Source organism: Canis lupus, chromosome 26, assembly GCF_048164855.1.
Source record: "Canis lupus baileyi chromosome 26, mCanLup2.hap1, whole genome shotgun sequence".
Classification (NCBI taxonomy): Eukaryota; Metazoa; Chordata; class Mammalia; order Carnivora; family Canidae; genus Canis; species Canis lupus.
The window spans coordinates 45,655,387-45,681,972 of NC_132863.1; the positions used below are offsets into that span (position 1 = coordinate 45,655,387).

Genomic DNA, 26,586 nt, shown 5'->3' on the forward strand with positions numbered 1-26,586 from the left:
TATGGTGGTCACTTCAGTGACGCCCACCCAGGGTAATAATGACATCATCACTTTCCCAAACACCTATGGAAGAGAAGCAGTTTTAAATTTGGGATGTCCCAACTGTACTACAGCCAGAGCCTTAGAGGACAGTGCGCTGTTCTCCTGCAGACAACTGGCTTTGCCCTGACAGTCCCATCTCAATATTCCAAGCATAGCTCTAGGGAGCCAGCCTCTGATGGGGAGGGGACATAGTGGGTACAGACAGGAAGCCAAGTGACGATTGTCCGCTTGAACCCTAGTTGGCATTGTCCCTTATCTCCTGGGGTCTTGGTTGTCTCATTTGTGACATGAAGCTTTCCCAGCAGATCTCCACCACAGTCACCTTTGTTCCATGTCTTGAGTCCTCTATTGGGGGAGGAGCGGGGGAGGGGTGGAAAGCACAGTCCACTTAAGTCAGAACTGGAAGCTTAAACCATGGGTTATGCAGATGCCCACCCTGCAGCAACCTGTCCATGTCTGGGGTCAAGTCTTAAGAATAGTAGAAGTTTACCTTGCTTACCCTTGTTTTGTATCCAGGGTGCAAAATTAACCTTAATTAAAGGGAATGTCGTGGGGTCATCCTGCAGTTGTCCTGACTCTGCTCTCAGGGAGTCACTGGTCAAGAAGACTAAACCTCAGGCCATGTCAGACATGACCCTGAACTAGGGCAGCCACTGTCACCTGCTGCCATAATGCGGTTTGTCAAACCAGGCTAATTTCTGACCAGGCTTCATTTGCCCAAAGTGACCAAGAGAGGCACCCCATCTGGGTCTGAGTTACTGATTGAGGAGGAGGGGGAAGAAGGATGAGGACTTACAAATGTAAGGACAAGACCTCTTATTAACAGTCTAACATAAAACAAGACATCCATATATTGCTACCAGTGAAAAAGGCATGTCAAAAGACCATCTTTTCATATGGTTACTAATTTGTGACATGCATATTCATCTGTTGCTTTACAACTGTGTGTGTGTAATTCTGTGTATACACTGTTTCCATTTTTATTGCCCAGTTTAACCACATTCCAGGGAATTTTTTTTTAAGAAGATAGATAATCAATAACATGACTAAAATTTTACAGTGTGTAAGAGATGAAGCCTTTTTCTTATCTGACACTATCAGTAATAGACTTAAGTATTCCCATGTTTTTGGAAACCCAATTTGGGTATGATTCCCCTGTATTTTAAGATTTGAAGGAGATTGCAGATCAGAATTTTTTAGTATCTGCTACGTTTATTAAAAGTGTGCAGGCAAACGCTATAGATAATAATGGCCATCCTGCCATGACACTTTATTTATACAGTGAATTTCAATTAATTGTATGATAATTTATTTATGCCACCAGGTGCAACAATGATGCATTGCATCCCACATCGTGCAGGAGCGCCTTTTTTTTTTTCTTCTTCTTCTTTAGTACAGCCATTTTTCCGTATTCAGAATGCCTCCACTGAGCTGTTTGGTGCAGTGAGAAGGGCATAGCTTATCAGGCCACCAAATCTTTAGAATTAAGAGAGACTTTTATGATTTTCCCTCTGTCTCCCAGTAGTATTTTATGCTTCTCGAAACCCAAAATTCTTCCTTGCCTTTTAAAATCCAATTTCCCATAGATTTCTCTCTCTCTCAAAAAAAGTTTTCTATATAAGTAGGTTCATTTTTATAATTTACCCACATTATGAATATCATGGGAAATTGGTATTAGGCAAAGAAAAGTGGGGTCCTTGGGCTTTTTGCATATCCCCTCCTGACTTGAAAGGGATAGTCTCACTGCCTTCAGGTATTAGTAACCAGTAACAGTGATGATCACAGATAATGATACCACATTCTTACTGTATTTTTAAAAGCCTTTCATCTAAGTCACATTTGTCCTTTGAAACAGCCTTGGGCAATAAAAATGTGGTAGGACCACATGTCATAGGCAAATAAAACCAAAAGCTCAGAGATTAAATGTCAGGGACTTTTGCTCAAAGACTGCAAGGTAAGTGAAGGAGTCAAAAGTTTCTAATTCAGATAAGACCATGCTTAACCAAAAAAATATGGTAATAGGCGATAAGGCATTATTTAAATGTAAAGCATGACTGTTGAGTGTGCTGTGTGCTCTTCAAATCCCTTGTCAAATGACAGGTGTCTAGCAGTCTTCTGCTTTCTGAAGGATAGCCAAACTCTACAGATCTCTGGTTATAAATGTCCATTGAGTGTACATGACACGTGAGCTCCCCCATTTCTGAGATACCTGTCATCACTACGGTGATATTTGGTTTCCACATTTGTTTTAACTCATCTGCCAACACTGCAGTCTTAGTTTGTTTATTGGGCTTTGTTCTCTTTTAACTGCAGGTTTCCTTTAGAATCCTCTGTGGTTTTCTTCAGTGGGGTTGAAAGCTTTCCTTACTTAGGAGTCCCACTAAAAAAATAATAATAATAATAATTTACAGTAATACTAAAAAGTGTGCTTTTATGCCTCCCTCCCCTACCTTTGCAGTGTTAGAGGAGCAGACTGTTTTAAAATCCTGGCCTGGATCTAATAACCCTATTAAAATAACTCTTTGTTTTAATATTTTTCATAGTGATCTTTAAAAAATAAAAAGGTATTCCTTACTTTTAGTTGAGGCCTAATTCCTACTTAGCAAGACTTAATGCATAGGCTTAGGAATCACCTTTGACTTTTATACAGGAATGTTGGCATTAAGCAAAAAAAAAAAAAAAAAAAAAAGTATATATATTTTTTAAGAGAGGGTAGCTTTGTTGCCTAGATTTGAAATTCCTCATACTGTCATGCCTCTCCTTTTTTGAGTCAGTTTCCCCACCAAATAAAACTTACCCTCACCCCTAGCAAAATGTGGCACTTCCAGTGCTTCTACAGAAAGTAACTTCCAGGAGACACAGGAATAGCCTTTCATTCGATAGAATTGAAATTGGTTTCTACACTTCTTGGTTTCTTAAACTGGTGGCAAAAGGGTTCTTTCCAAACCCACCTTGTGCCTCCTGGGGTTCCTAGTGGAATGTGAAATTACCATGCCACTTGTCCATTTCAGAATCAGATTTCTAAGGAAGATGAGCCCTTTCCAAAATAGGAAGGGCAGGGCCAACTGATAGGACAGGGTTGCCCCCACCAAGTGAAACAGTCAAGCATTGGTCCCGCTAATTAACCCTCCCCAGCCCCGGTGGCCCCCCAGGAACAGTGACTCTGACTATGGCTCTGCTGACACCCTCCCAGACAAATTTCCTTGAATTAGACTGGAAAGGGGCTTGGTCCCATCAGCTTCCTGTTCTGGCCTGTGGTCACCCTGGGCATGAGATCCTGACCTCTTCAGGGAGGGAGAAGAATCTGCCTGAGTTTGTGTGTCTTTGAGAGAGAGTCCTGCTGGAGAATCAGCAAATCCTCAGTGGCCTTTCTAAAAGTGGAGGACAGGGGGGATGCCCCAGGTACGAGTTACCATGGGGGTAGGCCAGGGGGGCCCTGGACGAGGGAGAGGAGGGGCATCCAGAAGAATCCAAGGAAGATAGGTCTCCCCCCGCCCCATAATTCCTCTAAAAAGAGGGCCAGGTGCTAGAAGTGAAGTTAACCCTCTATAAATTCTCAACCCCGTGCCTGGCACGTGTAAGGGCACAATAAATGATAACTGTTGTTTTTAGAAACTCTCTTGGACTTTTCTCTCCCTGCTCTGAGTAAGATTCTCGTTTTTTTTGGTTTGTTTTCTGTATTATCCATGAGACTTAACTTGTAAGTTCTAAAAGTACTAGGCACCCTATCTCTCTCTACGTTTCAGAGTACACTCTTTGTACACCCTTTATAAATAAAGGTCAGCTCAAACAGGAGACAGAGGACACCTTGCCAAATTTATGCTTGTGTGAAGTCACTCTCAGGTGAGTGACATGGCCAAAAGGAGATAGGAGAGAACTTGTTTTTACTTGTCCTGAAAAAGTTTCTCCTCACACCCCCCCAACACCTCTTTCTCTTTTTATTATTTATATTCTCCCATCTATAAACCATCTCCATACCATGACTGAACCCAGGGACCTGAGCACAGCTTGTTCTATATTTACTACACATGGGAAAAAAAAAAAAAAAAGATTCTTTCTAGTTTTCCTTCTCGACAGCCGGATGATGAAGCCGACCAGCCAGTGAAAATTGAAGATGAGACCTCCAAGAATAAGGTAAGAACAACACGAAAAAGCAATGTTTGACATTTGATTATTGTTGATGATCATACGCTCAGTTGGGACTTGGGGTGCTCTGGTCCCCAACAAACCGTGAGCACACAGACGCACACCTTTCATGTTAGAATTATCAGAGCGGTTGTGCCCCGGTGCAGGAAGCAGGGGCTGTCACACGGGAAGAGTGTTAGGGAGCTGATCTGTGACAGAGTAATGGAAATGAAGGGAGTGTGCCTCTGTTGTACTCACTTAACGGGAAAATCCCAAATTGCGCTACAGAGTAATTTGTTAAACCTCGGGAGAATTCGGGAGCCTTTGACTCGTGGAGCTCTGCCCACAGAACTTGAACATTAGATCTTACTAAATGCTTCTTAATGATTCAGTTTGGGGCGAGGAGAGAGGTGTATAAATTGTTATCTGATCCCAGACTTATTATGAGTCAGTCAGTGTTTCCGACGTTGTCACACACATTTGGTGTGTGGGACAGAGTGAGTACCTTAAACTGCCTCTAATGAGCTGATAATGGGAAGGAAGATCTGTACCCACTTCCTGAGGAGTGCCGTGATCCAGCTCCACGGCCCCCCGAGACCGCAGTTGAGTCTAACAGGGAGGCCAAGGACCCTGAGAGGCACGCCCTTGATTGGCACAGCTTTTGCCTCCCCCAATCAACAGACCGTGTCACCTCCCTCCTCGTACCTAATTAGTAAATGGAACGGTTTTTCCTTCCATCAAACCAATGGCTAGTGTGCAGGTGATGATCAGATTTTTTTTTTTACAGGGAACCTGCATTCAGGTAAGTCTGCAGGATTTTTGAAAAGAAAGACTAATGTTCATACAAATGCCCAAAACCAGAGTCAGGTGGCATGCTAGAATCTGGGGCCTGTTTCACTGGCTGGGGTCCAACTGAAAATGAGGAACCCCTTCAACCTGTTGAGAATAGATGGTGTTATCTAGGAAGGGTCCTGGGTCCTTAAATGTCTGGAGCCAGGTGGACATGTCCCTTTCAATAGGTGGCTGCTTCTTGTCTACAGAAAAGCAAAAGCCTGTGTGGCCCCTCTTTATAAAAAGTGAAACCTCATTTGTCGTCAGTCCCCTGAATTTTTTGGTTTTCTTGGGTTCTCAGATCCTAGAAAGTGTCCATCTTAATTCCTTACAGCCTCTGTGTTTATAGGCCCTTAAGGCCTACACGCTGCATAATTACCACAGTAAAGAAATCTTATGGGTCATTCAGGCGTCCTTTGCCCACTGCCCCCGCAGGTGTGAATTTTTTTTGATGACTGACTTAGTAGGGTCCAGAGATGGTAAAGGTGAGTTGATATTTCAGGTGGCCACTAGATGGTGAGACGATATAAGGCAGAAGAAAAGGGTCATATCTGTCCTTAAATGAGAGGGGAAGGGGACAGGGAATGGGTGGGGGAGGGTCCCGCTCCACTTTCACCCCTCCCCCATCCCATGACAAAGCCCCCATCTCATAGGCCCCAAAGCTTTAGTCCATCCCAGCCTTTTGTTTTTAAGCTGTGACATCTCCCTGTTGGCCAGGCACTGGGATTTGGGGAGCATTTTAGGGGGCCATATCTAACCCTAGGGTTCTCTATAGGAGTTCTACTGATACTTTGTCATGGAGGCTGTCTGTGGGAGGGATTGTAGGATGTCTAGCAGCATCCCTGACCTCTGCCCATTTCTATCTCTCTCTGCCCCTCCCCCATACAGACAGACAGACATATACACACGTGTCCCACCCCACCATGCCACCACTAGGTACAGACACAGTGCGACCACCACAACTATGTCCCCAGGGGGATGACATCACCCCCCAGTGGATAACTTACTGCCTTAGCATCATCAGTATCAAGTTCTGGGGAAGATAGGGATCACACTCGTCATAACTTGAGCACCTGAAAAAGAAGAGAGCGGGTTGGGGACTCCAATTACTAATAACCAGTCAGAAATGTTTGCTGCCTGGTGGTGGCGACCCCGCATTCGTGAATAGAAGTAATTTCTAAAAATCGCAGAAAAGGAGGTGACCCAGATGACCCTAAGTAGAAGAGAAAAGGGAATTATTCCAGGGATGTAAGTAATGAATTGGCCTAAGACTCTGATTAACGAAGTCAGTCCCGTAGCTAATCAATGGGCCAGGATAAATCAGGGCTTAAATAGATTTTAACCCTTACATGATCATTTCTACCACTTAGAGGTTCTTTAAGGGGCCCTGGGAGCAGGCTGGGGATTCTCTCTTCTGTCAGGCGTGTACTAAATTAATTTACTGGGTAGTGTAAAGAAAGATGCCAGGATAGTCAGGACTAGTGTTCAGACGGCTGTTAACATAGCAGCCCTGGGATGGCTGGGCCCCACTTGACATGAGCCCGCCAAACATTAATGGAGCCTTTAATTGGTAGTGTGTGTGCACACAAGGGTATAGGCTCTTAGCTGGGTCATCTTGGTCCCAGGTCCACAGGGAAGCAGCCCAGTGCATGGAAGTGACCCTATGACCTTTAGCAACTGATATTTCAAGGCAGGAAGTTACCTTGTGGGGTGGGAGGGGCAAAGGCAAGGAATACCTCTGAATGACTGCCTGAGAAAGGTAAAATAAGATCTTTTAGAAATAAAACATATTTGTGTCAGTAGAAGTAATAATCCAAGGACATTTGCTGGTCAAGAGTCTTGTACTTGGTCCTGGATAAGATGGTCAATGCCCCCTTCTCCATCCTAGGGTGGATTCTACAACCAGCACCTCTTGTAATAATCCTATCAAGACTAAATCATGATTTTAGTTTTAAACAGTGGCCTGACCCCCCCCCCCCCACACACACACTTGCACCTAAACAGCCTCTCCCTCACTTAATCATTATGGTAGAAGACTTTATTGCTTCTTTATTATATTTTGAGCCCAACACATTTATAATCTTGCCCCCATCTGGTCTTTCTATAGAGCTTTCAGATCTTACAGATTCATCAGAGATTGAATTTTTCTTAAGCAAAGTGTTGTGGGTTTTTGCTTAGAGCATTTGAAATTTGTGATCTTTAATTGTAAAGTCTAGAAGGAAAAAAAATTAAAAGAATAACTACTTCCCACCCACAGACCTCTATATGAATGTAAACACTTTTGCTTTTATTATTAGGATGACTTTAGGGGTGAGGGGTAGAAAGTGATTGGGAGGGATCCCTGGGTGGCGCAGCGGTTTGGCGCCTGCCTTTGGCCCAGGGCGTGATCCTGGAGACCCAGGATCGAATCCCACATCGGGCTTCCGGTGCATGGAGCCTGCTTCTTCCTCTGCCTGTGTCTCTGCCGCTCTCTCTCTCGTGACTATCATTAAAAAAATTAAAAAAAAAAAAAAGTGATTGGGAGTTTGATAAGTTATATATTGGATATGTAAAAACTTAAAAATATCTTTTTATATGTTTCGAGTTTAGCTAAGTAAAGTGCCCCTGAACTAACACATCCTTCTTGCAGAATCCTAGAAATTACCCCAGGCATGTTTTTTTAATGTTGATTTTGACACTTTGCCTGGGACCAAGTACAGCATCTTTCCAAGGAAGTACTTAGACTCCGGGCAGAACCCAAAAACAAACGCCAGACATTAGGGGAAACTTTTTAAAAGTTGGATTTGCCAGAAAACTAATAAGCTATTCATAATTAAACATTTGTGTGATTTCATTTCTTCCTTTTTGCTGCTAAAAGAGAAGCATACCAGATCATTTTGTTTTACAAACAAATGGCCAGGGCTGGTTTTAAGATGGACACTTGAAGGAGGGTTCCCCTTTCCAAATGGGAGTCTTTGGAAATTTTCCTGATGGGATCCAGTCATTCTGGAGCAGTCTTAGGAAATCATCTATCGTGGGGTGGTTTGGCATCGGGTGAGCTTATGGCGATTATTGCTTGCTGTCTTCCCACATTGCCCTGATGGGAGGGAGTCTGGTCTGATGGGGGAGGGAGTGGACAGAGGATCCCCAGTTTTTCTGAAGGGTTCTAGGAGATTGGAAAGAGAGCACTGGCTTAGGCATTGGGGGTGGGTGGGGGTTCTCATTCCTGGGACGTTGGTGGTTTCTAGAGATCCCATGACTTTGCCAAGTGTGACATCCAGAAAAGGCCAAAGTTTGATTCTTAAAAATGTCGACAAGCCTTCATTTTGTGATGATTCTGCAGGAGTAGTCCTGGGGTCCTGCCACGGTCAAGAGAGGGACTTAAATTTGATGGGTAGTCTAAGAGAAAGCCAGGTGGTGTCTCTATGTCCAACTTTATGTATAAAGAGGTAATGACCCAAGGCAGGGCTTGAGAAAAAGATTCTGTGTAGAGAACATCAAAACCCTTGCAAAAACCCCTATCCTGAGACTTAAGTTGGCAGGTAGCAGAGGGCTCTCTTCTCTTTTTCTTTCTGGCCCTAAACCTTCATTCCCCAGAGGTGGGGGTCTGACTTCAGATGTGAAGGCAGGCTCAAAATTGGGGGTTGACCTCTCATCCCGCAGGAAGAAGGGGTCAAGACAACCACCATCAGGGCTTGTCCTGTCCCCACACAGGTCGGCCCGCTCAGAAATGGAAGCAGAAATCAGCCTCCTAGGAAGTTCTTATTCCCTTCTTGCTTTCCTTTTCTTTCCCCTCTCTTTTGAGATTTTTTTTTTTTTAACAATTAGATTCTTAATTTTAGGGGCGGGGGTGGGGTGCTTCTGAGTAGTAAATAGGTTGTTTTTAGGGAAAGAGGTGAGATCCCCAACTGTTTGAGGCTGAGATATAGAAACAGTAAAATAAAGCAAGTCTGTTCAGAGCTGGCTGGCAGATGGCGCTCGGCTTTTACTATTGGGAGCCTGGCTTTTCAAAACTCACCACGTGCTCCGCCTTAGGCGACTCTGCCTCTGCATCCCCCTCCCCTAATCCCCTTTCTCAGGGACACAGACCCCTCCCCCACAGCCTAGGGATAGTTTTAAAGATTTTTCTGTTGAACAATTGATATCTGAGGACAAATCCTGTCACTTTTAACTAGTGGCTCTGGAGACTTTAGCCAGTGCAGAAAAACACACTATCACAGTGACCTCCAAGGTCCCAGCCCACGCGTGTGCCGTGGTTGTTCTAGGAACCAGCTCTGAGACCTTGGGGGCAAATTGCTTTATCTTCTGGGTCCCCTTTTCCCTCATCTGAAAAATCAGAGGGATGTCCTCCTCACTTTAAAACTTTAGTTCCGGGCAGCTCCGGTGGCTTAAAGGTTTAGCACCGCCTTAGGCTCAGGGTGTGATCCTGGAGACCCTGGGATCCAGTCCCACGTTGGGCTCCCTGCATGGAGTCTGCTTCCCCCTCTGCCTCTCTCTCTCTGTGTGTCTCTCTAATCAGTAAATAAAATAAAATCTTTTAAAAATGAATAAATAAAAAAAATAAAACTTTAGTTCCCTCGTAAAAAGTGTAACTAGAACAGGTAGGATGGCCCTCTACCCCCCACCGCCTTTAAAGTGTCCTTTTCAAAATGGCAGACCGTACAGGAAATTTTCAGCCTATCTGTTGTCCTTTGGTAAATAATGAATAATTTCTGGATAGCCATGGCTGGGAGAATCTTTGCAGAAAGCAGGGGTGAGTGGTGCATCTTCCCCACCCCAGTCAAGGGCAAGAAAAGAGATTCAGAGGTGGGCAGAGGTCCCTTTTCTACCAGGGAAACCCAAGGAGCCTTCGTGGAGGAGTTAGCGTTGGAGACAATGTGGGAAGATACAACGAGATGAGGGAATAGAGTATGGGTTGGAGGCTCAGTGCTTTCTGACAAGAGAAGGTTCTGGCTGAGGATGAATTCCTATTGTTTTTTTGCTTACGAGGGCGTCCTTGGGTTTTTCAGGGACCCTGAGGTTTCAGGGCAAGTTTTAGTTTCCTCCGCCTTCAGACCCTCTCCACTCTTCAGTGCTACAAACCCACAATGCACTAGGGTATGAAGAGCCTTCCCTGCCTAAGGATGGGACCCCCACCTTACGCCTCAGGACATGGAGCAGGTCACCTCTGCCACCTTTAGACCAAGTTTCCTTGGAGGGACAGCTCGCTCTGGTGATGTCTGGGGCTAGGTTCCTTGGTTCCAAAAAGAACAGGCACCCTTCCGCCATCTTTCCACCCCCGTTCCCTCCCTCCCTGCAGTGGCTGTACAATCATGAGGTCATCCCTTTGAGAAGGGCCTTCAAAGCCAGTCAAGGGAATCCATCCCTTTCCAACAAAACTCATCCTCCATACACCATCCCTAGATACTTTCCCCCCATTTATAGTTGAAAAGCCAAACGGACTGAATAAAATGTATTAATTTCAGGCAGGAGCTTCCCCCATTCCGCTATTAAAATTCTTTTAAGTTAACAAAGTTTATTCCAACATTCCTGTCTTAAGCCCATAATCTTCTGGGGCTCCTTTAAAGCATTTCTTGCTCTTTCTTTTCTCCCCACACCTCCCAACTTATAGCCCTGAACCTTGGCCAAGGCAAGTGACCATGGTGGCCCCCCCGGGGATGTAACTCAGGATTTTGGGGGTGCTGGGGAACGGGACAGGTGGGCTGCCCCTGTTTAGAACACCTTTTTGGGGCCAGTAGAGCTCCTTTCCCACCAGAGGTCAGCAGAGAGCTCAGAATGGCTTTGCCCGCTCGCAGGAAGTGGGATCGCTTAGAATTCTCTAGATGGAATGTAGGAAACCCAACGGAAAAAAGCCCCACCTTTTAGGGACATCTTAGGTTGGGGTCTCCTTTTGTCCTGGGTCCCTAGAGGGATTAGTGTTGACACCAGTCCTGCCATTCTGGGCTTTGAGGGGGGCGGGGGGGGGGGGGCTTTGGTCTGTTCACTGGGGTCTCTTTGCCAGTGTCCCCAGCCCCCCAACCCATACATATGCACAGACACCCCGTTTCCTTACAAGGGACCTTGCCCTCTAGAGTTCAGAGCCTTCCACAGGTGACCAAACTGCCCATGTGTTGCCCACAGGACTGGGAATCTGCGCCCCAGACTTTCCCTGGCCCCTTTCCCTTTATCTTCCAGAAGGTTGTACTTATTGTTAAAATGACATTATAATATTACAGGAAATCCCCCTACCCCGCCCTCATCCTGCCATGATTTTACATCTCCTTATCTCTCCTGTTCTTCAGCCAGATGTATGGATGTTTCTAAAGAGGGTATTAACCTCGGCATACAAACCCTTCTGTGCTCGTGCCTCACCCGCCCCCCAGCACACACGCACACACATGCACACGCACACACGCACAGACTCCCTTAGAGGTTTTCCACGTTTTCCATGGTGCCTACCACTTCTACTTGTGCTGTCCCTGCACCGGGTGGGGTAAGGACTATGAATTCCCTTCCTTGGTTTTTCCTCCTCTGAACTCTAGAAATCCCAGAGTGCTTGTGAACCACCCACCGCCGCCCCCCCCCAAGTCAAAAACCATCTCCCCTTCACCAGTCCTTTGTTGTTGAAAGGGAAAGAGAAGGAAAGAAGGTGCAAAAGGAAGTAAAGACTTAAACACAGAGATCAAATGGAAGTTTTTAAAAGAGAGAGAAAAGTTGCCTTGGCTAAATTTAGGTCTAAGTGGCAGCCGGGGTCCCTGTCCTCTGGGAGCTTACAGTTGAGAAGGGAGGAGGAAAGAGGATCGGGTTGCAAGTCAGGGCAGCAGCAGCAGGCGGAGGACGGAGGGCTGCCAGCGGCCAGTCCTGTAGGAGCCAGCACAGCTGAGGGGCCTCATCCTCCCCATCCCTCTGGGCCCTCAGGGTTGGATGTCGATGCCAGGAGCCCCCTGAGTGGGACAGAGGCGGGGGCGGGGGGTGGACTAGGAGGTGTGCATGGCAGGGACAGTGGCTCTTCATTCCCTGAGCTCTGACCACCGCCTCCTCTCTCACACAGTGGACCCTTTCTGCGTCCCCACATTCCTCTCCTGGTCCTACAATGATTGTTCAATTCCTGGAATCCTTTTTTTTTTTTTTTTTTGAAACTAATAACTAAGCCCCGTCTAGTACAACCTGATTTTCCAAGCTGCTTGCGCAGGCCTTACCCCCCACCCCACTCCGTGGTTTGGTTTTGCTTTAAGAAATCTGGCACCCAGTGGACCTTCTTTTTGTCCTTTAAAAAAAAAAAAAATCCAGTCTTCATGAGTTCTTTGATTCGATAATTACTCGAAGCAAAACAAAGCAAGTCCCAAAGTTAAAAGCAAAACACCCTGTACATTACGTATACATCTCAGATGTTGAGGAAATCCTTAGAAGTTTACAGGTTGGTGTCCTCGAGAATCTGGCTCCAGCCAGACCCAGTATAGGCATTGTTTTCTTTTCTGTTCCTTCCTTCCTCCCTTCCTTCCTTTCTTCTCCCCCCCCCCCTTTTTGGAAAAACAAGTTTTATTCTCCTGGGTATGTTCATTAGAGAGGGGAGACATTCTATTCAGTGAGGAAGAATGGGGGGCAGGGTTCTGCAGGAGGAGACACAAGATTGATTGCCCTGTGCTGGGGGGTCGACAGTGACCATCACGCCCAGATGCAAATCTCTCAGGCTATGACAAGGAACAACACACTAGAACAGACCTTCAGCTTCCTGGAGTTAGTGGGGAAAATATTTCGTCAGCGGCCTCTCTGTCCTGCCTTTATTCATTAACTCAAGTGAAAGAAGAAAAAAAAAAGAAAGAAAGAAAAAAAAAATCAAAGTCTTGTCCTAATTTGTTGTGGTGGGACCCCAGTCTCCCAAGTTTTTGCCCTTTTTGTTTTGTTTGTTTGTTTGTTTGTTTTAAAAAAGCACAGCCCACAGAGGCATAAGGGGTTTGCTCTCAAGGCTTAGCTTCTCTCCACCAGGAAAAGTTCACACCAAGTGCCAAGAGTTAGAAATGTGTCACTAATTGATTTGACCTAAATTTGTATTGCTTTGAGACTTAGCAAATGGTCAATTAGGGGCCAATGGGGGGAGGTGGGAGGGGGAAGCAACAATTGCTGTTCTGATGGCCAAGAAAAGGGACCAGCCACAAAATAAGTTTATAAAATGGGCCTTCTCTGATGTTTAGAAATCACTGGGGGGGGGGGGGGGGTCATGGTGGTTCTTCAGAGCAAGAGAAGGGTGGCTGGGAAGCGTTTAATGGGAATCTAGCATAAAACGACACGCCTGGCCCAGGAAAGTCTCCGTTCCAAATGAAAACAGTTGTCACAAATTAATTTTTCAAATTCTTGACTATTGGCAGATCCGAGGTTTACCTCATATGCAGCATCATGTCCAACTTGGCAAAGAGCATGGAATATTGCCCGGTCCTTGGTAGATGTGTACCCATTCTCCCTCCCTGATAAGTCATCTCCCAAAGTGGGGGTCAAGTCGAATGTTGAAATGGCTTTGTTTCCTTTTTGCCTCCCTAGTAGCATCTCTTAGCTTGCGTTAGCCGCCGCCCGTGTATCTGCCAAGCCGCTCCGAAGGATGCAATGCTTGCCGGGTCGGTGAGTTTGCCTTCTCTTGGGCATTTTCATTCCTTCATTCATTCATTGACTTGTTCAGTGGACACGCGTGGTGCCCCACATGTGCCCTTCCCCACGGGGAAGACGGAGGTGTAAGACTTGCGACTCCCTTTGATGGTCTTACTGTCAGAAGGAACCCAGGAGGTCTGTGCTGAGAGGACAGTGGAGAGGACAGTGGAGGGACGGTCAGAGAACTGCTGTCAGAAACCCCCCAGCGCCCCCCGGGCCGCAGAGCAAACCCGGCCAGCGCAGGTCACAGGACTGCGCCCTGACCTTTAACCGCAGGGAACCCGCCTGAGCTGCTTTTGGTCAAAACAAACAGTGGTGTCTCCACGTAGGGCAGGTACCCTGTCGCCTGAGGCTGGAACTGTGTACCCAGGGGTCGGGGTCAAGCCCTCTGCGGGCCTCTCTCCCGGGGGAGGGACGTGCCCCCAGGTCACTGGAGGTCACCAGAGGTCACCGGCCGGGCTGCCCGCCAGGCCCCTAGCTAGCCGCCCCCTCCCCTGCTGTGTGTGCGCCGGGCCTCCCGGACCTTCTAGACCTGGAAACTCTGCAAGCGGATGGGCCCAAATTCTCCCCCTACCTGAGGATCTGCTTTGGGATTCCTGTGCCCGGGGTGGGAGGGGAACGTGCTCATAATTTGCCGCCAGAGGTCCTGATGGGCCGTGGAGTGCTTTCATTTTAGCTCCTCAGCTGCCCTCCATCTTAGTTCCAAGCCTCCATCTTAGGCCCTAGCCGCCCTCCATCTTGGGCCCTGAGCTGCCCTCCATCTTAGTTCCAAGCCTCCATCTTAGGCCCTAGCTCCCCTCCATCTTGGGCCCTAGCCGCCCTCCATCTTGGGCCCTGAGCTGCCCTCCATCTTGGTTCCAGGCCCCCATCTTGGGCCCTCAGCCTTTCTCCTGCTCTCTGAGGCAAGTAGAGGTTTTCTGTATTCAAGTAGCGCGGTTAGTTCCCAGTCATTGTGGAAAGAACACACATCCTTAAATTCCAGAATTAATTTCCAACTTCCGTTTCAGGAACTACTCTAAGCCTCAGCCTTGGAGGGGCATGGTGCTACCTGTAGGCCTCCCGTAAGGCTCAGCGCCTCCGTGATCTCTGTATAAAAGACGGTTTTTTAACGTGCGAGTGTCTACAGACCGGGACTGTGCTTTAGCTCAGGGCAGGCACGTACAGAGGGTTGGCATGCGCAGTTAGGCCCCGGCCGGCCATGACCCCGTGACCTCTGCCCCCAGAGAGCCCCGCGGCCGGTAGAGGGGCCGAGACTGGTCTCAGGGCGTGAGGTGGCTCAGAAAAGTCAGTCGCCCAGGTTCCCTTGAAAGCATCCTTCGTGACATGCGTTAGTCCGTGTGGCGCCACGTCCCGGGCCGGCTGCGGGCTGCTCTGTCCCCCGGCGGCGTGTCCAGGACAGTAACCAAGCCGGGTCGGCCCGAAGAGAAGCGATGGGCAGAGGCGAGGGCATCAGGCCGGAGACGCCGCGGGCAGCTGGTCCGCCTGCTGGGGTGCGAGGCCTGGAGGTCGGGGACAGGGATGCCGCGTGGCTCCTGCGCCCTCCCAGACGAGCCCCTGGCAAATCTGAGAAATGGAGACCTGACCCGGGGCCTCCATACCTCCCCGCAGGTGGCTGTGTTCGGTTCAGTTAATCCCATTAGCTGGCAGAGGCTTACAGGGCTACCCTTAAGGGAAATTTGCATTTTAATAAAGAGCTCTGTGAGGCTACAAAAAAAAAAGAAAAAAGAAAAAAGCAGAGTCACATTTTTAATGGTGGAGGCCTTGGAGGTAAAAATGTAACTGGAGGCACGGAGAAAGGATGAGGAGGGGGCCCTTGGGCAGTGGACTTCCCTCCCCATTCCTTGTCCTGGGCTTTACCCCCATTCTCCCCCCCCACCCCACCCCCCATCCCCGTAATGCAGTGAATTCATGGAATTGGCTTTTTTCCCTTGTGACCCTGCAGGACTTGAGGGTTCCACCCACTCCCCCAGTCCACCCCCAGCTCTCCAGGTGCTACCAGGGCGCCTTACTGGCTTCCGCTTGGCAGTGGGGGGCCGGGGGTGGGCATCCGAGTGGCCGAGTCAGGTCCAGATCGAAGCCTTTAGGTGCCTGACTCATTCCAGCTCAGGTCGATAATAACAAGCCCCATGTTTTCCTCTAGCATCCTCTGCTATGACACACAGAGCAGTCAGGAAATAAAAGGCTCCAGTACTATATGGTGGCTTTGCTTTCTTTAAAAAAAAAAGAGAGAGAAAAAGGAAAAAAAAATCCTGTCGGGGGTAGTTAGAGAGAAGGAGCAAGGAGGCAGGAGACCAGGCCGGCAAATAATCCCGCAGCAAAAACACTCTTGTTGCCCGGATGTTACATAAACAGCCCCCCAACTGTCCTGCGTTGCAGCCTCAGGAAAAACTGGTGCTTAGTGACACTTGGGTTGATTTCACACCTTAGCTTCCAGTTACTCAGAGGTGCATTAACAACTAATGATTCAATTGAGGGAGGCCTGGATTGCCATTTTGACTTGCTAGATATTAGCATACCCTCATAGAAACCCGGAAGCCTGCCAATTAAGCTCCCCAGTGTAACTCAAAAGGGGCCTTTCCAAGATGTGTGATCTTTAGGAAAAGGAAATTAAGCTAATTTTGAAAGCTCCTGACATACGAGTTTCCTTAAAATGTAAGTAGTTGAAGGCTAGGATGAATATTATGATTTCCTCCCATAATATGTATTTGAACATATGTCATAGATTCCAGCGGCAGAGCTCAGAGCTACCCGGGGCCCTGGGTTCTCTCTCTCTCTCTCTCCTCTTCTTTCCTTCCACGTTTTTTCCCCCTTTCCTGCCTTTTGTTTTTCTGCAACGTTGATGGGCACCCCACCTGCGAGGCTCTTTGCAGAAAGTTCTGCGATGGCCAGCAGGATTAACGTGACGTTTGCACAAAACCCAGAAGGGACGCCATTGCCAGGACTAGAGCCCTAAACGCTGCAGCGTCCATGACAGGCAGGAGTGTCACCCAGTGGCTCGGTCGCGCTCGGCTGGGAGGAGGAGGGCATTTAATTATGCGTGTAAGTTATAGCTTTATTTCGAACACAAACACGCAGGCCGCCGCTGATATTAAACACACAGTCACGCTTTCCCGGGGAGCGTGAAAGGCATTCGGATTTTATCTTCCCAGATCCAGAACCTATTGGCTTCCTCCAAGCAGCATCCCCCTGCCCCTCTGCTCAGTCACCAGAGGCGGGGGGATCGGCCCCCCGGGGTGGCTGAATGGTGCACCCTGACAATGGCTGGTAACGAGGGGCCGCCGCCACCGCTCCCGCCCGCTAAGATGGCTTCGCCGGCACCTTGCCGCAGAGAGGCCGCTCGAAACATCGATTTCCGCCCCCCCCACCCTCCCAAGGTTAGGCTTGTGCTTAGAACTCTCGGCTTCGAGCTAAAATTTCCATCCCCAAAGGGCCTGATTTCAGGCGGAGAAAGGACCACTTTAGCAAATGAGAGAAGAGGAACGAGAGGGTCATTTCAACTGCAGCAAAAATCAGCCATGCCATTTCCCTGACAGCACTTTAATTATGATGAAAGAACAAGATGTTTTTTGGTTTTTACAGAGGAGGCTTGTGGCGGGGGAAGGGAAGGGACCTGAGGACTGCAGAGCGGGAGTGCAGAGCGCCTGTCACCCGCGTGATGGATACACTGGTGGGGGGGGGGGGGCTGCGGGCAGACAAGCGGCAGCAGCCTGGGGTCCCGGCCTGGCTCGGTGGGTCCCGCCTTGCCGTTTGTCATTTGTCGCAGGGGTGAGGAGTGAATAGGAAGGGCCTACAGGACAGAAGTCGGCAAGCTGCAGGGTGTTGGCCTCTCTCTTCCCTTCTGTGGGGGGTGAGCTGGGACTTTCACCCCAGGAGGAGGAGGCCAGCATGTGTTCGGCTCCACCACCGCTGGAAGCGGTGCTGGAGGGGTTTTGAGTGGTCACACACACCCCATCGTTGAAAATGAAGTTTTTCCTAAAGTCAGGTGCAGGCTCCACATGGCCGTTCAGGGGCCTTGGAGCTGCAGGGAGAGCCGGGGCCTAATGCTCCGAGGGGCAGGGAAGGGAGTTAGGAAGGCAGGTGTCGATAGGCTGGGTTCAGTGCCCGCAAGGCAAGCATCAGGGACAGAGCCCTGGTTCCCCCTTCCATCCTCTCGGCTCGTCTGTAAACCCTGGCCCGACCCGAGGCACTGGGCCCACGGGGCTGGCAGCATTTAGAGAGAAATGTAAAAGTGAATGCCGGCCTCTCGTAGCTGGAAAGGGCCGTAGCTGCTGGGACTAGGAATGTGAGCAAGAGAGTAGCAGAAGGCGTCCAGGTTGGCTGTGGGGTCCCCAGGGATGAGGGGAGCAGAGGGAAAACACACAGACATAGAAGGTGCATTATTTCCTGCTACCTTTCACCTCCCCGCTCTGTTAGGGCTCTTTCATGCCGCAAAACGCACGGTGTAGGCTGCGTCCAGAGCCTCCAGCGCGGAATCGCACAGAGCAGGAGACATGATTTGAACCTGCTCATCTCGGCTGCTTTTGTGTAACTGAATTACACAATGTCTCTGTTAAAAGTGATGTCGCCGCCGCCACTGCCGCCGCGGCTGCCGCGTGCCCCTCGGCCTTGAATTAAACACCGGTGGGCATTATGTCCCTCCGAGGAGGCCCTCTCTGCAGCAACTTCCCCCAAACAATTTGTGATTTTTCTGGGGCTCCTTATTGCCCTCGCTAAATTGGCGTGCTGCTAGAGACACTTCTAATTTTGACAATTATTAACGGGCAGCGGATAATGAAACAGCAGGGACTTAGGGCTTTGTGGTAGATGAATTATGGACATTTACCAGTAAAACCACTTTATTTCTCGCACTTAACAAGAGGATTAACAAGCAGAATGCCACATCTGTAGACTCGTAGAGGAGGGGGCAGCGGTCGGTACTGCAGGCTGGGCTGAGATGCCTCCTTCCCTGGAACCACTGCAGTCTCCCCGTCTGAGCCAAGCCGAGATGCAAATTCTTGTTCTATCTAGATACTCGGGGATTCTGTGTGCTACGGAGATGGAGGCACCATGATCGGGCTGATTTCAGTGGACCAGTTGAGGGGAAAACATTAGAAAAAGATGTTCAAACCCATTCCCCTCCCTCTTTGCTTGGAGAATAATATCAGGAGCTGGCAGTTCGGTCTGCAAAGAGAAACGTTCGAGGACAGCATCTTGACTTACAGCCCTCAGGGTACTTCGATATTTTATTTTATAGTGATTTTATAGTTTGGAGGAACAGAAAAACAGACAAGATACAGAAGCCGGCAGAGTGGGAGACGGCGGGGGGGGGGGGCGGTCAAGGCGAGCCCACTCGAGGATACTGTGCCTTTCCGATGTCAGAATAAAGACAGTGAGGATTTCATCCCCTCTTTGAGAGAAATAGGCACTTCGGAAAGGGGAAAATAGCTCGTTCTTTGAGAAACACGGTGAGGCGATCGGTTAATATCGGGCGGTGGTGGTCATCATGCTGCCTGGAGAAGTGGTCTCATTTTTCATGTCAGAATCAGAATTAATATTGGTTGAGATTAGATGGCTTCTTAATTTAGACCATTTACATTTTATTCAGTGCTGAAAAGGAGGGCCCGGGCCACTTTTCTGGCAGCAGCAACGCCAAGTAAATAGGAACAGTATAACCTTTAAAAAAAAAAAAAATCCATTCTCTCTGCGGTGGCTTTGTTCTGGCAAATTTGGAGTCATTTAGCACGATCTGGAAACTCGGATTTTTCATTGCGAGAAAAATGTAATGCTGTCCACTCTCCTACGGCGTCTTCGCGCCCACAAATTTCCTGCTCTGGTGACCTTCTTGACTTGAGTTTTTTTGTCTTCTTCCCACCGAAGCTTCCAATCAATTTGGTCAAAAATGTAATCGTGAAAGAGCATCTGGTTGTTTTGTCTACAGCCAGCCAGTTTGCCCGAACACTTGAGAGGAACATCCGGCCACCTACCCTGACATCACCGCAACACAACCCCAATGCCGTAGATAAACTTATTTTTTGGAACCAGAGGGAACAGACCTAGGAGCCAGGCTGCGCTCCGAGGGCCGAGGAAGGGAGGGCACGAGGGTCTCGCTTTCTCTGCAGCGGCCATCGGAAGGCTGCGGAGGGGCGGCGGGGACCAAGTGGCAAGGCGGTCCCTACAGGCAGGCGCAGGGAGGCAGAACGATGCCAAGAGACAGCTTTACGACTTCGCTCTCGGCAACATCCTTATCAAGGTCGAGATTTGTCTGGTGTCTGCAGCCATCTTAGAATTTAGAGGAAGCTAAAACCTAAAGCCACCTGCCCCGGTCCCACCAGTCAACACTAAGGATGAGAGATGCAGCTTTTATAGAAAAAGAAAGGAAAAAAAAAGTCCACGGTTCATTTTCTCAAAAAAGCTGGCCCCCGCATCCCCTTTATCGCAAAGTCATCACAACTAGAGCTAGATCATCTATCTTTTCTCTCTTTTTTTCTTTCTTTCTCGCGTGGATAGCCAGTTTCAACTCTGGGCTACATTTTGTCCTGATCTTTCAGTGCGGTGAGCAGCCAGGCAGGTGGAGGAGGAAGGGGCTGAGGAGAGGCAGGGAAGGGCACTGGCGCCCCCGGCGTACTCCAGCCTCCTACCCTTCATTCCTGTTTGCAGACAGCTCAGCCCAACGCAGCGCGTTGATATTACCCCCAGATGCTGTCTCTACCGGGTCTTACTTTCCCTCCGGGCCACAGGGAGTGCAGAGCCCAGATGTGCTCAGACCTCCAAACCCACCCAGCCTCGATCCTTTATTTTTATGTTACAGTTACAGAACCTGGAAAACGTCTTTGCAGCAGTTGACCACAATACCGAGAATTTCGGGAGAGAGAGGTCAAGAATTGATGACTTAGATTTATTAGTAGCCCCATTAGGCAGACCTCAGAATTCTAATAATGGGTCTCGGCCAGACAAATCAGTGTCACGTTCCTAAAAGGAAGAGAGTGACAGCTGGGTGATTTCACAGAATTGCCAGGTATTGGGAAGAAGGTTAAGCAAAGGTTCCATTATGATAAATCAGAAAGATCTTTTTTTTTTTTTTTTTTTTTTTTTGTCTGTTTCCCTGGGGTTTGTGGGCCGCTGGTCGCTTTTTAAAAATTTTTTGTTTGCAGAATGTGCTGTTGTGCTCTGCATGCTTTAGAAATGACATGTATACTTTTCTTCCCAAATCCCCCCTGCCTTTGGCATCCATTTTAGAAACTAGATGTTTGTCGCAGAATTCTCTCCTTCGCCTCGGGTCCTGCCTTCCTTCTCCTTTTTCCAGAGTTCCCCTCGCTGCTATCCGTAGCTTCAGTCAATCTGTCAGATAGATAGCTATGCCAGGTTGAAGAAAACACGTTTATTTAACACATTTAAGAATGTGCAAGGGAAATGAAATATCAAGGTATTTTATATTGAAGATTCAAGCATTAAGTGTCCTTGGGGATCACACTAGTTAGTCAACAGTTTGGTTTTTTTTTCACATTTTGCATTCAGCCAACTCATGGCAGCTCATTGAAATGATATATTTAGAGTACTCCTTGACTTAATTAACAGAAAACCATCTAAGAAACTCACTTTTAAGGCACAGAGTGGTTTTAAATTATCCTGCTCTGGGGCGCCCCCCTGAGGCATGGGTTAATAACCTCATGGTAGGAATTTGGGGTCAGGGTTTCCTAGACTTGTGGGGATGCTTTCAATGGCGGTGAGTAAATGGAATATCCATTTTAACTTGAAGTTTAGGTGTCTTTGGGTTCCAACTAAGTTCTAGATCAACTTCCTTTGAAAGGTTCCTTCACAGCTATGCTTTTGGAAGCAGCTCTGGAGATCCAGTTATTAAAGAAATACTGGTACTCAGAAGGCAGAGATTAAGAATGAGAATCTTTTAAGAATAAGAAGCAGAGAAAACTAACATGGCTTTAAGTTGGTCAACATCTTAAGCCATCTTCATCTTAGCGAGAAGCAGTCTTACTGGAACCAGTCTCCAAAGTGGGAGACGTGGCAGCGTTTGGAGCTGGTCTTCTATCCATCAGCCATGTGGCGCCATCTTGCCAGAAGACAGGGGACCCGGGGCCTTTGTAGTCAGTGGGAAGGACCAAGGAAAGCCTGTCCAGGATCCATCTTGGCTTGACAAAACACAGCCCAGCCTTCTTCCTTCTCTCTCTAGACCAGGACACCCTGTGGGCATAATCCAGCTTGCCCCCGCCAGACTGACATTTTAGAGTTGCCCTCTTCCCAGTGTGCTGACATCACCCCAGAATTCCCAAGGTTTGGTCTAGAGCCTCACTTGGCTTCTTTCACTGCTTCCAAGTTCCCATGAAAATCAGCTGCCTTCATGGGTGACTGCTGCTTTCTCACCCCAGAGAGGACCACGGGACTCAGTGAAGCCATTGTCCTGTGGCACCCCCACTCCCAAGGTGTTCATGTCTTACATACGCAAAGGGCCAGTTTTCTACAGATCTTGTATCTTGGTGTTAGGTCACGGCAACCCTGTGATAAAAATAGGTATAATTAGTATGTTACAGATTAGACTCTGCGTTTCTAGCTTTGTGCCACTTCCTCTAATAATACCAATTTTGGTGACACATTTCCTAGAATCCCGGGCTCGCTTCAATTGCTAAAATCCTCCAAGAAGTGATTATAGGACAGACCTGTTTGCTTTAAAACCGGGAAGGGTTTGGTCCCAATCAGTTCTCTCCGCTCCCACCTTTGCGTTTCCCCCACCTTCCAGGGTCTGCCTGGATTTCTTCTTTTACCTTCAGGGAGCAGTGCTTCCATTGTGCACCCCCCCCCCCACCGCAGCTCCCCCAGGCTGGCGTTTTTTGTTGACGGCTGAGCACACATGGTCTTCTGTGTCTGTGGCAAAAGGCACTTGCTTTCCTGGCCGGCTCCAGAGTCCCCACCAATTAATTGGGGGGAAAATTTGAGTGGGGCATTGCAACTCCAGCCAAGCTGGGCATACATCAAGTACACCTGTCACTAGAGCCCGTGTCCAAAATTCAGCCCTACGGGTCACAGCTGTGGCATTATTTCAGCATGAGCAACTCAGTATTTAATGTTCCTTAGAAAAATAAATCATTCCAAGCTGCTACTGCTCACCTATTAACCCTTAGAGGAGGATTTCAGAGAAGGAGGGGTGGTGTAATCCATAATTTGCCTGGCTCCCGGGGATAGCTCATCTTTTCCGGTGTTGTCTCTCCCGGGGCCGCTTCTTACCTAGTGGAGAGCTGGGGCAGCAGAAACCAAATCCTCTGCTCGGCTGCAGCCACCGCCTTGGAGGGGGGGAAAGTGAGGCTTGCATTTCATTGATGTCTTTACCTGCCTTAGAACAGGTACTGCTTTCTGCAGGTCTGCAGCTTTGGTCTCTTCCCTCTTCCCTGGGTTGCCACGTTAGCCTGCCATCATTGGCAAGTCATAATTTACAATGAAGTGCTAGGACGGGGCGGATGGGGTGAGATGGGGGGGAGCTCATCGTTAATCAGGTCTCCTCATTTTATGTAAATGGCCCCCAAAAGCAACACACATTTTTAATTTGTCCTCCCAATCGCTGGGCCCTTCTGTCACCTGGGTCTTAATAAATGAATTGGCCATCTGCAATTAATCCGCAAAGTGCAGCTCGTTTGAAAGCCGAGTTGTCTGCCTTCTGAAAGAAATTGGCTATATTTAGGTTTAAGGCAACCCTGCTTTGTGTTCTTTGTAAAGTCAGCGACATTCTTTCCATTTTTTCAGTGTAATTAGCACAAAAGGAGCCGTAATCTGAGAAGGTAGTAGAGACTAAGGCAACCGATGGGCAGGAATGTTCAGGAAAGCGGCAGAGGCCGCCTTCCCAGTGCTGGGCGGGCGTGCAGAGACCCCGAGACGCGGCGGCTGTGGCTAGGGCTGAGGTCTGGAGCTCATGGAAACATCTCCTTTTCATCTGATCCCCAGACTGGTTGCAACTGCTTGGTGCTTTGGCTGAGTGATTTTTCTCGTCCTAACTTCCAGAGGTCAGCAGAGACCTCAGGAAGCCAGAATGCCAGCGGGGCTCTGCTGATGTCCATGGGCTCCTGACAGGCAGGCCAGCCACAGTTGTGCACCCTGCTGACCCCGTAACCTGAGGGAAGGGAGCCAGGGGGGACCAGCCTTGGGCCTCCCAGCAAACCCTGAATTACACCAAATGGTGGCTTAGTGGAGTTTGTGGGGTAGGGTGGGGGTGGGGGGACAGCCAGGAGGAGGCGGCTTTCCCCATCTGGGGGCCTTGCTGTTGGCGGCCGGATGGTTTGTTCCCCCCTCCAAACAAAAACCCAGGGAAATAGGTGGAGCCACACTATAATTACACATTTTTCTATTTCAGTCTAAACGTGTGTGGGCAAACACAAAAAGATGAAAAGGTAGATCCATGTCTAGATGAAGAAGGCATGTGACTAATTATGTCACATGAATTGCTTCATTCAGGGTTTACCAACAGCAGATGGAAATGGGACAAGGGGAGGGGGCTCCAGCCAGGAGGGCAGAGGACACCCCAGCCTCGCCAGGATGTCAGTGATGGCAAATGGGGGGGCTAGTAACTAACTGCAGGGCCACTTGAAAATGATCACCTGCGTTTAGTTGGTAGGGAAATGAAGTAAAACCCAGGACGTAAAACTTGAAGCTAGAAATTGTTGCATTTGCGAATGTTATATACACAAAGCAGCATTTAGTGAAAGGAAATTTATTACCTGATTAATCCGGAGCGTTTAACTCTCTAAACTCTTAATTAAAGGGGGCTGAATTTGAAGAATTGAATGCGATAGGGAAAAAAACTAAAATCTTTAAAATCAGAGCAATTAGAGGGCCTCTTTAATCTGAGGAGGTCTGATTAGGACTTTAGCGCTCTATCGATCGCGCCAACTTGCTTTTTGTTTATATTTTTCCTGTTATGCTGTTCCTTGTTTAGTGAGATGTCGGATCAAAATGCCATTTAAATAAGACACCCTGTAAATGAAAATAGAAGTTAGCCGGCCCTGCCTCCACCACTCCCCATCCTGGATGAGTTTCCGTACTCAAGGCCAACTTAAAAGTTCTAAGCAACAGGTTTTGCCATTACCTTAGCCCTCATGAAAAGACTTTCCCCCAAGGGGAGTTAAAAATATTTTAAGTTGAGGAAAATTAATTTTCCTGCTCAAGGGCAGTAACACTCGTACAGCTTTTTTTTTTTTCAAACCCAATTATGATCTCCAGTTAGTGGGTCCATGGATCTGTTATGTTTGATGTCATTGTGCCCCTAATCCAAAGGGTCTGTCCATCTAGAATCTTCAGTCAAGTTTAACATGTGTATCATATTATTTAGGTTTAAGCTTTAAAAGGAACAGAGTAAAGCACATAGTCTCTCTTGGATGGTTTCCCCCTTTTAAGGTTAGATGGTGGCTGGCTTTGTTAAAGGTTTACTCCCACCCACTCTGGGGCCTTTTGGGGGTTTGGTGAGAAAGGTAAGGAGGGCGCTCATGGCCCCAGACACAGGGCATCCGTGGAGACCAGAAAGCTCCCTTCATAAATGGGGCCCCTTCATCAGAGTCAAGAAAGATCAGTAAAGAGGCAAAAAGTCTCAGTCACCCTCATATTGTGCACCATCATTTTCAAGTAGATGCTTCAATGGCATCTCAAAGCACTGGCTCTTGAGCCAGTGCTCAAGAAATTGGGTCCAAACACATGGACCATTGTGCTCCCACATTCTGCTTGGATCAGCTGTGTTTTGAATTTGAAACAAATTGTTTTGAAATTAGTTGATGGCAATGAAATAGGGACTTTTCACATGGCATGTAGTTAATTCTTTGACTTCAGATCTTCTGAAATGAAGTTTTACTGACTTAAACATTGCGTTTAGTTTGGAATGCAAGTTTAGAAGTACTTTGTGATTGAAGTTACTAACTAGGGAATATGACAAGAAAAAGATGCCTTGGGTAATCACCAGGTTAGATTTTAAGAACTTTGTGGTCCTAAATAATAGGACCTCCTTACCAGGGATTTACTGGGTCTTAGTTCTTACTCTCATCATCTACATAGCACAGGTTTCAGGTCACGTTCATTTGCAACCATTTTAGTCCTTCTATCTAAATAAAGTACAGAATGTGCTTTAAAGACTGAAAACACTGTGGAAGCACTAAATACTATTAAAATCTTACAGCTGAGGTTTCCGTTTCAGTGGAAACCTATTTATTGTTTCCGAGGCTGTTAAAATCTTACTATATTTTCTCTGGGCTCTTTCCATGACCCCAACAGATGAAAAGCCAGTAAGAACACCCTTGTCCAAAAACTGAATTACATCATTAAGTGTAACAATATTTTCAAGATTCCAAGCTATAGCGAGTCTATTGCTTCTAAAAGCAGACTAGGCCTTCTTACCCAGGCAGGAAGATGCAAAAGAGCCAAGGAACACATCCATCCCTAAATACGAAGCTCGCAAGACCACAAAATTCAAACCGAGACATGTGAATTCATTGTCATAAAACGTGTTGGGAAGATCTCTTGCTAGGCCATCCCTCTGGGTCGTGTGCGGCTCTGCTTAATCCAAGGCGTATCATGAGGGGACCTAATGTTTTAGGTTAAGGGTGTGCTATCCCAAGTTGCTGGCTTTGGCCAGGAAGCAGGTCACCTGAGCCAGGGACCTGTGCCCTCCCTAGACATTTTATCCTCAGGACATTCCGGCCCTTTGCCCCTTTCTGGAGCCTTTAATTTTCCACAACTTCCATCTCCCCCAGAGCCAAATGAGAGGCCCCTTCCATTAAAAAAAACTCTAGCTGAACTGTTCCAAGAATTATGCTAATGGATTGCTGTACTTTCAAAGCGTAAGCCAGGTACTTAAAATGGCAGCGACCTATTAGAATAAATTACTAATTCATATGAAAAGGTCACGCATGGTGGCCTCCAAATGTGAAAACCTTTTTTAAAAAAAATTAAAGCTTTTAAGGCCTGGGTAGGTCAAATGCTAGACCGAAAACTCTAGACGGTGTCGGCTCACCACGCCAATTAAGTAAA

General features: G+C 47.8%; 1 protein-coding gene across 3 annotated transcripts in view; it reads left to right on the plus strand.

The window, feature by feature from the left end:
* The window catches only part of GNAS (GNAS complex locus), a 67,349-nt gene that overhangs the window by 16,198 nt on the left and 24,565 nt on the right, over nt 1-26,586 (plus strand). The window lies entirely within an intron of this gene.